The sequence below is a fragment of the Sorghum bicolor genome, chromosome 5 (genome assembly GCF_000003195.3).
Source record: "Sorghum bicolor cultivar BTx623 chromosome 5, Sorghum_bicolor_NCBIv3, whole genome shotgun sequence".
In the NCBI taxonomy this organism is placed as follows: domain Eukaryota; kingdom Viridiplantae; phylum Streptophyta; class Magnoliopsida; order Poales; family Poaceae; genus Sorghum; species Sorghum bicolor.
Window position 1 is genome coordinate 5123276 of NC_012874.2, and position 6366 is coordinate 5129641.

Sequence of the window (6366 nt, forward strand, 5' to 3'; positions counted from 1 at the left end):
CAATGGCCATAAAACCATGGGCCGAACAGGCCATTACTGAAGGGCAGTTGGGCTATTGGGCTCAACACCTAATTTTTATATTTTTTTCTTCCTTTTTAGCTGTAGGCGGAGGTGCACGCTGGGATTCCAAACTTTGGTGTGCGCGGGGTTCTAAATTTTGGTATGCGCGGGAACTAATTTGGGGTTGGCTGCATACAAAATTTTTATAGTATCATAAGTGACCTTAAATGAATGTAAATTAAAAAAAAATTAACTACAAAGTTTTGTAACTTTTCGAGATCTACAACTTTTATTTTTTTTGGTTTCTCCATCCGAGGTCATCTGGAAACTTCAAATTTCAAATTTTTGAAAATTAAAATATAATTTTCCTTGACAAGATGATCTCAAATGAAAAAGTTATCAACTATAAAAATCTATAACTTTTCCATATCTACAACTGTCATTTTGGTTGTTTCTTCATCTAAGGTCGTTTGAAAAAATTGAATTCCAAATTTAAGAAATTCAAACGTAGTTTTTCTTAACAATATGATGTCATATTAAAAAGTTTTCAACTTTGAAGTTTTATAACTTTTCTTGATCTACAACTTTTATTTTAGTCATTTGGTCATCTGACATAGTAGTAGTAATATTATTCACAAATTTTACATATCCCTCTTGTAGTTTCATAAACAATAAGAGATACAGATATAAATTTTGTGAGCAACGTTACTATCAATTTGTCTGATGAAGAAATGACCAAAATAAAAGTTGTAGATCTTGTTGAGTTCTACAACTTTTATGTTCATGATTTTTTTCAACTAAAATCATTTATTCGTTCAAAATGACGTTTGAAGTTATCAATTTTTGAAATTCAAAATTCAGATACATTGGTCGCAGTACACAATTGATCGATAAAATAGAATGATCCGATATAGCAACAATAATCAATTGTTGCAGTGGTTATTAGAGTTCTTTATTTAGAACCACTCGTGCCTAGCTCGAACTTCATACTCAGCAATTTCTCATTGTTTTAACACTGCAATTTTTCTTTTTTTTACATCAGTCACTTGTTCTAGTCTAGTGGGTTAGTGCTCCCTACGCCAGTACTGAATAGGATACAAGAAGTAAAAACCATCCAACAATCGCTTGTTCTAGTGGTTAGTGTTCCCTGTTTCATTTCCAAGGTGCCAAATTTGTGACGATGTTTATGACAGAGACACAACTTGGTCATAAACAGTTATCATCCAGTCGTCATAAACAACCTCTGTTTGTGACAAATAGGTGTTCTGTCATCTGGCATTCGTCACAGAAGCCCAGATTTCTTGTAGTGGCCTTGGTGGTGAGTTCGACCGGCCCTCAGTGCTCGCTTCCGCTTGCCGAGCTCTTGCTTTTCGATGTGCGCCGGGTCAAGGAACCTGTCCATGATCCTCGCCCATGCCGATCTATATACGACATGCACCAGCCAGGCGGCACCTACACATCATCAATTGTTTGACGTAGAAGAAAGATCAATTCTGGACCTGCAAACTCTCAAAACGAATCAATTTTATTCAAGTACCTGAAGGTACTGCTCTCGGGTCAGCTTTACCTTTCTTGGACCGGCCTTCTTGAGGGGCTCTTTCTCGATGGACCTGTAGTAGTCGACGTGGGCCTGGAGTTTTGCCTTGTGAATCATGTCACCGATGTACTTCTGACACGCTCTGTGTGCTGTCTGATCCGCAAGGTTCTCTCGACCTGGTTCGGCCTTGAAGTAACTCTATGCGCAAACACAATGTATTCGTGCATTATTTCAATAAAAGACTTAACCAATTGAGATGCATTAACCTTTATTGTGAGACACTTACCCAAAAGTCACTACAGGAATTCGCGGGTTTGCCGACAGCTGAAAGCTGTCGGCGAAGCCCCTTTTACAGTCGGCGAACAGTTTGCCGACAGGATTTCTCTATTCCTGTCGGCAAACCCCTATCGGAAAAAATCCTGTCGGCAAACAGGACTTTGCCGACAGGAATTAGGGCGCAGTCGGCGTCCTTTCGCCGACAGCCACGTGGTCTGTCGGCGAAGGAACAGCGCCGTCAACTCGGTTGCCGTTCGCTTCGCCGACAGCCAGGGATGTCGGCGAACCCTCATTTTGCCGACAACCAGGGCTGTTGGCAAAATGAGGGTTGCCGACAGCCAGGCCAACATAGCTGTCGGCAAACTCCAATTTTTTGCCGATAGCCAGGTAAACAAGGCTATCGGCAAAGTACCTACCAAGGCTGTCGGCAAAAAATACACAGCTTTGCCGACAGCTATGGTCAAAGCTGTCGGCAAAGCTGGGATTTTTTTTTGCTGTTTCATTGCATTCGAATCACATTTATAGCATATATATATACCACAGATCACGTTTATAATAACAATATAGCATATAAACCGCATTTCATCATCGGATTCGATCTCAACATGAATCCACACATGAACATCATCAAATCCATCGATACATGTCCGAAATACACATAACGTCGCGTAACAAGTGCATACATGTCCAACATACATGTCCAACAAGTCCTACAAGTCCAACATGAGGGCAAAAGGGTCTAACATGCGTCCTAGTCGAGAAGATGGAGGCAAAGGTACTTTGCTCGTCACCGAGTACCCCCCACAGGTCCTCCTACAAAAGGAGAGAAAAAGATTAGTATCCACTCAAAAATTCGGCAGCACCTCCCCTGCACGGGGAGGTTCCAAGACCTGCAAAAAACATGGCACGAAGGCCAACAACGACCACGGCACGAAGGCCGATAACCACAGCGACACGAAGGCCGACAACCATCGCGGCACGAAGGCCAACAAGTAGTTAAGGGAGGCAAACGTACCTAGCTCGTGGCGCCGTCCCCAGGGGTCCCATCGCCCCACGAACCCCACCCTGCCTGTGGTGGTGCCTGAGTCCACCCTGACGGCGCGGCGTCGTAGCGCCATAGTCCTGCGCTAGGCCCCTGCTGCGTCTGCGCCCCCGGGCACGAGGAGTAGCCCTGCGACTGTGGAGGAGGAAGCCCCCACGTGAACGGCTGCGTGGGGTAGGTCGGGTACCCTGGCCAGCCTTGCTGTGTAGGGCTGGCACCCAGTGGAGGGCTGGGAGTCGGGTTCGAACCCGCCGACGGAGCCTGCACAAAGGACAAGTGAGGTAATTAGTAATGTACCTGCAGGATGACCGCACAAGCTAAAGCAAGTGAGGCAATTAGTATTATACTCACCGGACGCTGAACTGGAGCAGGCACTGGGACTGGTGCTGGAGCAAAGAGCGAGGGAGGAAGATCCTGCTGGTGCTGGGTCCGGAGGAAGCTCGCCAGGTCCGCCATCTGACGCTGGTGGTGCTCCGTCAGTGCCGCCAGGTGCGCCTGGTGGGCCGCCTCCACCGCCGCCAGCTGCATCTTGTGGGCCAAGTCCTGGGCCGCCTGGTTGGCCTCCAGCTCTTCCATCCTAGCCTGCAATATTACACCCGCACATGGTTGATGGTATGTGAAGCGAAGGTGGATCGTGTGTGAACGACGAATGGAACCACACTTACCTCCATCTGCGTGTACATCTGGGTGGTGCTCGGCTGTCGTGGCGCTATGGGGATGCCGGAGGAGCTGCTGGAGTTGGCTTTTCGAATCTCTCTCAGTGTGGGAGTAGTGGTCGGGTCGATGGCGCTGTAGGCCATCCAGTAGGAGCCGTGCTGCTTCCCTCCTCCCAACCTCATCACGAGCTCTGGGTCCAGGGGCTCCGTGGTGGGGTCCTTGTCGTCCCCATGGCGCTGGGGAAACGCGGCGCTGTACTCGACGAGGAAGGTGCCTTATGACCATCTCGGGGATCTTTGACTGACGCTTGATGCCATCACTGCCTTCTACCTCCACATACCTAGAGATTTTGCACTTTGGACAGTGTGTTACGTCCTCATGGTCGTCCCTGAACAGGACACACCCATTCTTACAAGCATGAATCGGCTCGTACGGCATCTTGAGTGCTCGAAGCATCCTCTGTGACTCGTACGTGCTCTTCGGCAACTCGTGAAGCTTCGGAAGCAAGTTGCCAACCGTCGCCAACACGAGATCAAAACCTTCTCGACTGATGCCCAGTGACGACTTCAACGCAATTAGTTGAGAAATGGCATCCAGCTGCGAAACATGCGTCTTCTCGTGAAGGGGCTTCTGTGCCGCCTCCAGCATGGCGAAGAATGCCTTTGCGGTTTCCTCCGGATCCTCCTCCGCCTCTATTCCTTCAGGGAACCCCCCTTCCTGGTAGTCTTCCATCAGATCTGCCATCCCGGCATCTGCATCAAGGTTCTCGAGGAGCTGCCTCACCGGCACCTCCCTAATAGGATCTCGTTCACCATGGTGGACCCAGCGCGTATAGTCCGCCAAAACCCGCTCCTACTTGTTGTCCTTTTCGTCATCCTCGCCGAGTGCGTACCTGCCCCACGTCCAGGCCGGCTACCACCTCCCGTCTCCCAAATCCACAAGACCGGGGAAGTGTTTTCTGCACAGACATCCAGGATCACTAGTACAGATAGGGATGAAAACGGTACGGATATTTTCCGACCGAGACCGAATTCGTTTTGGGGGATTTAGATCTGTTCGTATTCGAGTCCGAATATTCAACATCCGATACCGTATCCGTATCCGAATATTTAAATCACATATTTATAATGTCGATATCTAATCCTATCTTATGCGACATGGTTGACATTATCCGTATTCGAATCCGAATCCGACTAGAAATATGAAAACAAATATGATATTGGTGATATCCGTTCGTATCCGATCCGTTTTCATCCCTAAGTACAGAGAAGCTCTACGCTGGCGGTGGAATTTAATTTTTACAGGCAGTTTCAATTAAAGAACGCCTGTAAAAATAAATTGGCGGGCCCAACTCAAAACCGCATGTAAAATTCAATTTTCATATGCGGTTTTCCTAACAAAACCACCTGTAGAAATCATGTATTTCTATAGGCGGTTCTCCTAAGAAACCGCCGATAAAAATAATATTTCTACCGGCAGTTTCTTCAGAAATACGCCTGTAGAAATAATTTGAAATTGAATCTTTTGAGTTTTTCAAATTACCTCGTTTGAAAAAACCATCAAAATGAAAGTTGTAGATCTCGAAAATGTATGAAACTTTGTAGTTGGTAATTTTTTCATTTGAAATCATCTTGTCCTCGAAAACTACATTTGAATTTCTCAAATTTGAAATTCAAATTTTGTAAATGACCTCGGATGGAGAAATTACCAATATAAATGTTGTAGATCTTGAAAAGTTATGAAACTTTCTAGTTGACAAGTTTTCAATTGGAATCCGTTTAGGGCCTCAAATGATCAATATATGCTCGGTTTAGGATATGTGGGAAACTAAACTCTAATATAGACACAACTGAGTGATAGGTGGAGTGGTAGAGGAGGCTACACGCAAGGGTGAGGTCTCAGGTTCGATGGTAGCAGGGGTGTGTGGGGGATCAAGAGCACCCTCCAGAACTAGCCAGCCCCTGCAAAATTGATTCATGAAAAATATTAGTTTGTCTTTGGATTTTCAACGTATCTTATGAAGTACTAGTGATAACATTTATATTTACTTACCTTCTTCCCGCTGGACATATCAGTGGGCGTCGTTCATGATGCGAAACGCTAGGAAGCCTTGTGGCACCTTGTAGGTAGGGAGTCGAGTGAGCAGAACGGTCCTCCGTTTGCTGAGTCCCCTTGTCCGTCTACCTAGCCCCGTTGTCCATGGACGGATTGTCTGTGGTCGTGCTCGTGGCCACCTCATGGTCCTCTGGGGTAGGAGCCGGGTCCTCCGGGTGGTCATGAGCTGGGGTAGGAGGCCGGTCCTCTGATTGGTCGTGAGCTTGGGGTAGGAGACCGGCCCCACCTGGCCCCCCTTGGGCCCTCCCCATCCCCATCAGTGTCATCAGCATCCTCGTCCTGGGGCAACCCGGGCCACGACTCATGACTGCTCTCGCCGCTAGGGCCGAAGCCATCCCTTCGACTCCATCAGCAGGGCATAGCCTCCGGTACACTGAGGCTACCTACCTCGGTGAACGGTTGGCCACCATCTTTGTTTCTGTCACCTGCAATTTACAAAGAATAAACAACAAGCGTTAGTATTACAAATAGTTGAAAATGAATGAACATAACAAATTTTAATAATTAACATAGTATTACATGATTTAGGAATAATCTTCCCTCGGGTCATAGGTCTCGTCATCGCTGTCAAAGTTGTCCACATGGGCAACACTATCCGAAGGTTCTGTGTTTTCTTCATTGTCTCTCACTAAATGGAATCACTTAAGCATTTCAATAGCTCCAAGTAATATACAGGTTTTTGGCACAATTATTCAACTTTAAAGTATATAATGGTTTTTGTGGCTAATTCACTCCAAGT